Here is a 10222-nt window from a genome sequence, read left to right on the forward strand (position 1 = left end):
GATCTTGTTTAAAATCCAGGTTGATATAAGCATGTGGCCCCAAATGGAAACAACATACCTGATACTACCATTTCTTTCTCTAAAGACTAATGTAGGTTGAATTGTGTCCTCCAAAGGGCTATGTTGAAGTCCCAATTCCCAGTGCTTGTGAATGCAATCTTATGTGGAAACAGTCTTTACAGAGGGAATCAAGATAAGATGAAGTCGTACTGGATTAGGGTGGGCACTAGTCCAGTGATTGGTTCTTTACAAGAGAAAGGAGAGGGGCACAGAGACAAACAGAGAGGAAAGATGACAGTGCGAAGGTGGAGGCAAGCCACGAAATGCCAAGGATTGCCAGGAATAACCAGAAGCTAGGAAGAGGCAAGGAGTTTTCCCTAGAGGCTTCCGAGGAAACATGGCCCTCTCAACACCTCAGTTTTGGACTTCGGCCTGCAGACGTATGAGACAATACATTTCTGGTTTTTTAAGCCACCCAGGTTGTACTGTAACTTTGTTACAGCAGCCTTAGGAAATGAATACAGAGACGATTCTGGGTGAACTGAAAGAAGCCAAGGAAAAACAGTTCCTCTTCTAGTTGCTGGCTCTGCCTTCTTACTACATGGCCAAGGAAAGAGCAGACTGGGGATGTAGACATCAGAGGTTATAGGAAAATGTGCCTCACTCAACAGTTCCCCGCGGGAGCAGCAGTTCTCAAGGCCCTGGACACTCACAAGAAACAGAATTTTCTATAAAAGGGGTGCCACACATTTTGTCCCAAATCAGCACTGGTCATCAAAGCTTTCCCAATTAATTAAAAAAAATAAATAAATTAAAAAGCAGCCGTGACAAAGAAGCAAGAACACTGTGCATTTACACATTCTGGTTTTTGTGTAACAGGTTTTCTTAAAGCAAGGTCACCCTCCATTAACCAAAAAGGCTCTTCTGGAAAAAAAAAAAAAAAAGGGGCTCTTTTGGAAGCTGAAGCCCAAATGGCCAATCTTGAAGAGAAAATTCTGGGGCCTTCGGCCTTCTAAATAAAGAATTCTCTGTCTCTGCCCTCCGTGCTCTTTAGATAAGTCCATTAACTGAGAGTTTCCTGCAGGGCCCAACTATCCCCAGTAGCGACGGGGCAATGGTCTATAGGGGAACAACTGTCCAGGCCACTCAAAGCACTTAAACAAATCTAGGAGAGCAGCTCTTAAAGTGTCCCCGCTGTGTTTGCCCTCCTCCACGCTTGTCTGCAAGCCTAGGGAGGACTATGTCTTCTTAGTGGCTCCTGGGTTATGGAATGTATTTAAATGCCTGGTTCAAAGCCCTCATCCACCCCTCTCAAATTTGACAATTGTTTAAGCATTATTGCCTGAATGGATGCAGATGTTCAGCTCATCTCTTATTGGGAAGAGTGTTTCTTTATAAAAAGGGGGGAAATTGGCGTTTTTCTTCTTTCTTTTTTTTTCCGACACATATTTTATCTTTATGTTTGTATCAAGAACTGCCAAGAGATGCATCTGGTCCCCAAATCAAGAATCTCACACTCCTCCTCCCAACTCACAGCTTGCGGAGTGTCTTTCTTTGTGATCTCTGCCCAAACAAGCTGTAGGCAGAGCCCACTGGACAGATGACCGACACCTCATGCAAAAAAACAAAGACTCACTTTCTCATCATTGCCAGGAAGAGTGGCACCAATGGCATTTTTCATGTTACCCCCGCCTTTTACTTCTTTTGTGCAACTCATTTTCTGATTAATATTTTCAGCAGCTAGAACAAATGCCAGTTTAATTAAATTTCCACACCATTCCCTCCCCTTTATCCAATTAGTGGGTTCACTGGCTCCTCAACAACCTTCAGCGGCTGCGTTTTCAGTGAATGCTCAGTTGCTTCTGGCCTTGCCAAAAAAATCTGTTACATATTAAGTTATAATAAGATATAGGCAATTATAGTAGCAGCAGGACAAATAGATTTGTATGGTTCATTACAAGGGATTTCTGGAACATGCGTAGTGTAAATAGCCAGTTTCTGGGGCAGAGCATATTTTGGAGGAAAAATATAGATACAAAAAAGAGGGAGTGGGAGGAGGGAAAGAGGGCATTATAAGAAAATTTTGAATATAAGAAAATCCTACAGCTCAGTCGCTCTAGCTGTTTAGATGAGCAACATTCCAATATGAGAACCAAAAATGGAAGTAAAAGATAAAAGGATTTTTAATGGAAAATGGAAGGTTACTTTTTTTTTTATTATTTAGAAGGAGTAATACCATCGTTACAGCGCTGGAATAGACTGAATAAAGAAGAGGAATGAATTAACACTAGCGGAGCATCTGACGTTTGACTAGTTATGTGCTATACACTTTGCACACTCATTTCACTTAAAACTCATGACAGCACTGGGGGATATTAGGTTGAGGCACTAAAATGACAATTTCACAGAGTTTACCCTAATAGCTATCGTTTTATACGGGGGAAAGCGGAGGCCGAAGAAGCCGTAACTGCTCAAGGTCACCCAGGGTCTGCCTAGCTCCAGACACCACGCTATTTCCACGATGCTATGCCAGGCAAAGAGGTCCAGGGTCATGCATTTATAAATACCAGAGCAGTCCCTCTTTTAGGTTAGTTAATATATTAGACAAAGAAGATCACTCACTACACATTAGGTTATACTTGATATTTAGCAGGTTTTGATAACAGAGTAAAGAAATAGTATTCTGCTTGAAGGGGGAGAAAAGAGTTTCTGTGATGGGAGTAAAAATGTGCCAAAGGAAAGCTAGAGTAGGAAAAACACATTGGTGGAGTTCACAATTTTGTCTAAGTAGACCCTGAAACTGATGGACCTTAATTGCCACAACTCTGCCTCAAGGGCTTAAAAAACAAAAATAAATACAAAAACAAATTGAGAAATGTATTTTCTTTTATACTATGTTCAGGAAAAACACTACTGTCTCAGAGCTATACCTGGAAAGAACCTTGAGATATCTTGCTCCTCCTGTCACCCAACTTGTCCCTAAACTATAAGCATTGTTGTTTTCATCTTCATGGAAAACAACTTCCTGGAAGGTGGTTCTCCAGCACTTTTCTACTTTCCATATGGATAACTATTTTTTAACCGATACCACTCTACAGAATCCATTTTATGATCCCCAGGATAAATTCAAGGCATTCTGCCTAATTCTTCAGCCCAGATTGGAAAGTGGGATTGAAAAATCCCATATAAGTAAATACTCCATGATTTTATATGGGCTGAAGTCACCGAACCCAGAATATTATCGAGCTCCCCGGAGAGCCTAAAGCAGCATGTGAAAATGGCTTTAAGGAGTCGTGCCAAGATGCTGACCTCTTTCCCTTAGAGAAGCAAGGGTGGGAATGGAAGATCCTGAGCCAACACTGGTCACTTGGAGGGGCAGGAAGTTGGGCTGAGCAAAACCTGTGTACAAACGTAGAGAGAGAGTCAGCTGAACCTGCAGATGCCAGCAGCCAACCGAGGAGCAGAATCCTGGCTGCTAAGTTGTGAGAAAGTGGGCAGTGTTTTCAGTCTGAATGGGGCTTAGTGATGTCAACATGGGACCACTTACTAGCTTTAGTGTTCTGGGTCCATATTTGCTGGCCTCTGAGTTGCCTGTTCCTCCCAGGGAAACAACATGGTACAGTGGGGAGTGCTGGATTTGGAATCTTGGAAACGAGTTTGGTCTGTCTCTCCAGTATGTAGTTATTTTTAATCAAGACTCTTCTGAATTCTCCATTTGCTCATCTCTAAAATGAGGGGTCAAGAATTCATGACCACAGGCTCTTTTCAAGCACTAAGACACAAGTGTATTCTCTGAGTCAGGGACAGCAGTGGGCAAAGTTAAATGCCAGAATTCATAGAGGCTATCCTGTAGAATTATGTGACAGAATTTAAGAACTGCAAATTGATTGTCAGGCATAAGCAGAGACTCTGGAACTGACTTCTCCAGGCTCTTAGTCCCTCTGTAGCAGCACTAGTTAATCATCAAATCCAATGGGCCAGGGCAAAGCACAAACAATTTGTATAAGACATGTCTCCTAGAGAGACTGTCCCACCCATGACCCTAATGAGAGGGCAAATCTGGGTTGCTATGTTTAGTGCCATTGGGCCCCACCTAAATCTGGCTGGAACTGACAGGACAAAAGTTGAGCAAGCAATCCACAGTCTGTACAGGGAAACTTTGAGCCAAACAGGGTGCTCCATCAAGAATTCAGAATCTGTAAACTGAACGATTAAGCCAGTAAGAGTAAAGTAAGGAACTTGAAAGGGTGTCATAGAAAAAAATCTAAAGGCCAGAGGCAGCAGTCAAGATGGGTCATAAGCAAATCAAAGTTACGAGGGAGCAGAAACTATGGATAAGCAAATAAATAGTTCTATGATAGCTGGTCTTCAAAGGTGGCCCTTCCAATCGACCAGTCACCTGGGTTTTCATGCTCTTTTATAGTCTTCTCCCCTTGACTCTGTCCTGACCCTGTAACCAGTCAAATATGGTGGGGGTGACAGGCTGTGACTTCCAAAGATAGGCCATAAGAAGCCTTGCAGCTTCCACCTGGGTCTCGTGGAATGCTGGCTCCTAGGATGCTCTTTCTTAGAACCCATGCCAAGAAAAACATCAACCACACTGAGAGGCCACATATAATTCCTCCCGTCAACATCCTTAGCTCAACTTCCACCATCAGCAGCTAGCACCCAGTGCTGGCTGTGTGACTTAGCCATTTTAAAAGTCCAGTCCAGCTGAGCCTTTAGATTGCCCCAGCCCCAGCTGCCATCGGACTGCACATACCTAGAACACCTAGGTGAGAACCGCAGGGTATAATCAACGCAGAGAAGTATGAGCGGCAATGATCACTGGTAGTTTAAGCCACGAAGTTTTGGAGTGGTTTGTTGCAGTGATGGATAACGAGACCAGGCCCATAGAGAAAGGAGCAGGCGGACAGAGAGAAGTGCAATCTCCAAGAGAGATACTGGTTCCCAGGGCTGCCTTGCTGTCCAAGATTTCTAGTCTTCAACAGAGACACATCTATTTTCAAAACACCATTATTTTATTTGAAGCAAGTTAAGGAGATCTCGATTCCTTATAATCTAAACTAACTAAAATCCAACTGGAAAGAGACCGAAACAATGATAGTTCAGGACCGACATTTTTAGAAGCTAATCCATGGACATAGAAGTTAACAAGGTTTTCACAACTCTGTAATGTCATGAGAAATATAAACACGATCTAGAAATTTTTGTTCATGAACCTAAATTTATTCAAGTTAATGAAGGCAGCTTGTGAAATGATCTATTCAGAGTCTCAAACGTGAAATAAGAGGGAATCAAATTCCCACCACCCAAGCATTCACCATCAAATTCCTGGCCATCAAGAGATGGGCACATCTGCACATCCGGGTCTCTCCTTGCCTCTCCTTCCTCTACCTCTCTTCTTTTCCCCACAAGCTCCAGGATCGAAAAGGTTGGGAGTTGCTTTTACCTCCTAGATCTCATCTACCTGCACTTCCCTTAGGGAAGGGGGAACTCCGACTTCCCACTTCCTCTATGTCATGTCCTTCGTCCCTACCCAAGACTCATATCTCTCATCAGCAGTACATGGTATAAGACAGGCTAGTACAAACATTTGGGGGATGGGGGTGGGTACGTAGCTTTTATCAGATTTAATAAAAGAAGCCTCCAATATGAGACAAGTAGAAAAATCTATTATTGCTCAGTGCCCTTAGCCTTGCTCTAAATTCAGCTTCTTAATCTATATTTGAGTAAAAATAAGTAAGTAGAGAAAATCTTTTCAACAAGATGCCCTTGCCACTCTTGCCCCTCCAATGCCTCCTAGGGTGTAAATTACCATATCTCAGATAGTTTGAGGACCGCTGCTAGGAATCCGGTTACTTTTCCACACAGTGAACAGGAAGGCCCTTCCACAGGCTCCACCTCCAAGGTTACAGAGCAGCAGTGGATGAGCAGGGACAGGGCACACAGCATTCCCTGCCAGCCTATTCCTTAGGTAAGCACTGCTCAAAGCCTGGGCAGGGAGCCCAGCGAGACTGATTTGCATCATGAAAGTCACCTGTCCAGCTCTGCCCCAGAAGCAAAAAGATCAAAGCTGGGAGGGTAGCTGCGGTCAGGGAGGGAAATAAAATATTGATTTAATGATATGCATATTAATTCTCCTCCATCCACCTTTTCAGTAATGAAAGTGGCGTTGGGACGTGACAGTTCCTACCATCCTCATACCATAAGCTCACATCATGGCTCCCATTTGCCCTCCCAAGTGGATCACATACAGCTTTGCCCAGAAAAGAAAACACAGGAGGGAAAGGAAGACTAAGAAATGTACATTCCGACACTTTCCCAAGTGCTGCTACCACCTCTGCAGACACGTTCTGTAAGGAGGCAGGTTCTGAATTCTTTCAGTCCCAGTTTAACAATAATAATATGCAGAAGCTCAAAATCTAAAACAGATAAAAGAGCATCTACTGTCCTCAAAAAGAAATGGGGAGCAGGGCTTACTCTGGAGTCCCCAGCCCCTCTTCCCAGTTACTGAAGAAGCCACAGAAGGGAAACGACTGTTCCATCTTTGGGCATTTCTACTGCTGCAACACTCTGACGTTCACCTTACTTGAGCTGGGCTTTAATGAAATGGGGTTGGAGGGGCGCGTGGAAGTCGATGAGAGTAAGAAGAAATGTCTAGCTTGGTGGCAGGCCGAGATATTGGAATAGCATATAAAATTCAGAGACTGGACATATTTTTCTGGCTGGGAAGGTGATGGGGGCAAGAGATATATTGATTGAGGTCCTTGGGGGATTCTCCATCTGAAACTCCTACCGAAGGTGACGTCACTATTCTCATCAGAAGCCAGGCCCCTGAGAGCTGTGGTTCACCACAGAAGCAGCTCCAGTTTCTGGGTAAGAGGAGCCAAAGCCTCTTTGGCCCCGGCTGCAGTGTGGGCGGGTGAGGGAAGATTTAAGGATTACGCGGTGAAAATGTTAAGTGAACATGGGCTCCTTATTCACTGTCTAGATCTTAAAATCTTTCAGCTTCTTTACTGCAATACCCAAGAACAGCTTCTGTATTTGTTCCTCATATTTCTAAAAATATAATAAAGTTGCCTTAAAAAAACAAGTTGGCTCCTTTCCCCATGACAAGTAACCCCCCTCCCCCGGTGCCATTTGCAATCGGGTCTCCAGCTGAATCTCCCCACTTCTCAGAATGTTCCATTTTTTCATACCTTTGTCTTGTGTGTGAACATGTCTCTTCCCAGATGGCTTTTCCACCTGCTCTATAGGAAATACTGTCACCAAGAGCAGGGAATCTTGGAGTTCTGGGTTCCAATTCTGACTCTCCTACTTACTTGTTATGTGACTTTGGGCAAGTCATTGAAACTCTCTGAGCCCCAGCTTCCTCACGGAGGGTAAGGATGAAGAGATAGATCTACAGCTAGCTGTCCAATCACATCGCATGTGCTTGTGGAGTGGAGCTAGTCCCCTGGCCAACTTCAACTCCATTCCTCAATATGCAGCTTTGGGGAAACAAGCCCTGAGAACCTCCAGTGACTGGGGGCTCACTTCTTTACAAGCAAGGCTCTGCATTGTTGACAGAGAGTTGTCATTATATTGCCACAAAACTTCTTCCACCAGCAGATGCTGTGGAATGAACACCCCTACTGCAGCTCGAGGAAAATGTTTTGTGCAGGTCACACTGCATAGGTGAGCTAGAGAATCCACTACCCCAATGTGCCTTGCTCCCCTCTGTTGGAGTCACAGCAGAGCCGGGGGGTTGTAATGCAGGGACTCAGCTCCTGCTCCCCCCACAAGAACTCAGGATATGTGAGGCCAGAAAGGCACAACAACGGAGCCACAGACAGGGGGTTCATACCACTATATTCTCCACGGCGGCTGGTCAAGCCACAAAAGCAAAAACATCCACCAGTACCCCAATGAGGGATCTTCCTGCACCGCAGTCTCGCTAGCAGCGGCCGGATGATTCACTGGAAGTAGGATCCACATAATCCACAATGTAATCTGCTGGCTAACGCACTCGCTAGCCACAATCCGCCGTCCACTTCTCTGCCAACCAACCTCCCAGCGTAGGCACGGCAGTTGTATTAGTGGCTAATGGCTAACTGATCACAGCTGATGACCCTCCAATAACCGAGCCAGCACCTTTCCACATGAGGTCGAGAGCCTGGAAACTGCTCTCTGGGACTCTGTCCCTACAGGAGTGAAATTCACCTCTTCTAGGCTGGACATGAATCCAAGCAGAAGAGGAGAAAGCCGCCCTCTGCGCCTGTGCCTGGATGCTCTAAATCCTGTCTCCATCAGTGCAGCAGCCTGCTGATTTTCAAGCCCATTATTCCTAACACCTTTCATCTAGGCTTTGTTTCTTTTTCTTCTTTTCTCTTCTCCTTCTCCTTCTCCTCCTCCCCCTCTTCTTCCTCCTCCTCCTGCTTCCTCTTCCTCTTCCTCTTCCTCCTCCTCCTCCTTTTTTTTTTTGCCAAGAACCCACCCAAAGCATCTGGATCTCTGAATGTAAAGTAGATATCTTGGATGGTAGAATCTCACTAAGGAAGGTGAGAGGAAAAAGCTTTGGAGAAACACTGAATATTGTCTGTAATCCAGACACTTTATGGGTTTACACTTGCAGAGGCCTCAGGGGGGTGGGGTAAAATGTGTCAATGGGCAGGAAATGGAAGGTAAGAGAAATGCAGTTTGCAACATTCAGGACATCTGTCTACAGGCTCAAGTTCAACGAGGAGAAGAGCTGGAATCTCCACGGCAGGAAGGCAGATAAGAAGAGAGATTCAGTATGAGATGCCTTTGCAGATATTTCTCAATCAGAGAGATTATCTTGACTACTGCTGCTGCTGAGAGCCCCCTACTGGATTCCACATCCTCCCAACATTTTCAGCAAGCCATCAGCCTCAAAACGCCTGGGCCACACAAAGACATCATTCATTCATTCACAAATATTTCTTGCACGTCTAGAACTCTCAAGGTACTGTTCTAAGTCCTAGAGATGAAAACAGACAACAATTCTTGCCCTTGAGGAGCTTACACTCTAGTGTAAGGCATTCTTTGTCTGGCAAAGCACCGTAGCACCTTGAGATTCAAGGTCAGGATTCTCAAAGCCAATGCCTCTAGAGGCTGGATGGTAGCAGCCAGGAGTAATCTAGTTGCAAAGCATCAGGGAGTGCTGAGGACTGTGCAAACTAGAGGTCTCGTACTCCATCAAAAGGAGGGCGCTGCTATTTGGTTCCACACTATTATTTCCACACAACAATGTCACTTCTTTGCTTCCAGATCTGGTTTGTCAATAGAAGCCAGAAATCAAGATTTCTGTGAAATTGTCCAATTTTTAAAACTTGGAACAAATTGAGCTAAACCCATCTGATGGCCAGGTCCTGTCTGAAAGACATCTGCTTGTGACTCCTGCTCTTGGTGTCCAGCGGGGATTGTTGGGAATTGAGGAGTGGGGTAAATCAACTACAAAACCTGGAGTCAAAAAAACATGGCCCACACGAGATTCACCATTTTGTACCAGTGTAATAAGGTTACTTTTGAAAGGCAGGTTACTTCAACTCCTTGACCCTCAGTTTCACTACCCATGAAACAGAAGTCAAATCATAAAAGGTTACATTAGGCAATAAATAATAGGTGTATAGCCCCCTTGTCTGCTACATTATAACAGCACAATAAAGGTTATAACTGTCAGGGTCCCAGCAGGAAACACATTCAGGTAAAACCTTGTACCTTCAAAGGTTTTAACTGTAGGAGTTTAATTGTTCTCCTTATAGAGGCATAGACAGGGCTTGGTAGGAAAGCACAAGGGCTGATGAAGCACCCGGACTAAAAATATTGAAAAGCCTTCACAAGCCCTGGCCTGTAGGAGCGAAGGCACAAACACTCACCAGGTTCCGTTGAAAGACAGAGCTGCAGAAGAAGGGCACTTGGCAGGAGCTGTGGTCCTACAGGAATGCCAACTCTGCCCAAACTCAGTGAGGCATGGAGGGAGCAGGAGAGAATACCATACCTCACAGCCTCTGCTTCTCATTTCCTGGGGTGGCCTGCCATTGGCCAAACCAATCCCGAAGCCATAAGGCAAGAACACCTATGCAGTGCGATCGGCAGCGGTCAGTCCCCCAGGGCACAGGCAGAGGTACACAAGAGTGCAGTGGGTGGGCTCAGCGCATCGGAAAGAAGACACAGTGACCTTCGCTGCTCCTTCCACTGAATGTGCACCAGCTGTCGG

The sequence above is a fragment of the Rhinolophus sinicus genome, linkage group LG10 (assembly GCF_036562045.2).
Source record: "Rhinolophus sinicus isolate RSC01 linkage group LG10, ASM3656204v1, whole genome shotgun sequence".
Lineage (NCBI taxonomy): Eukaryota > Metazoa > Chordata > Mammalia > Chiroptera > Rhinolophidae > Rhinolophus > Rhinolophus sinicus.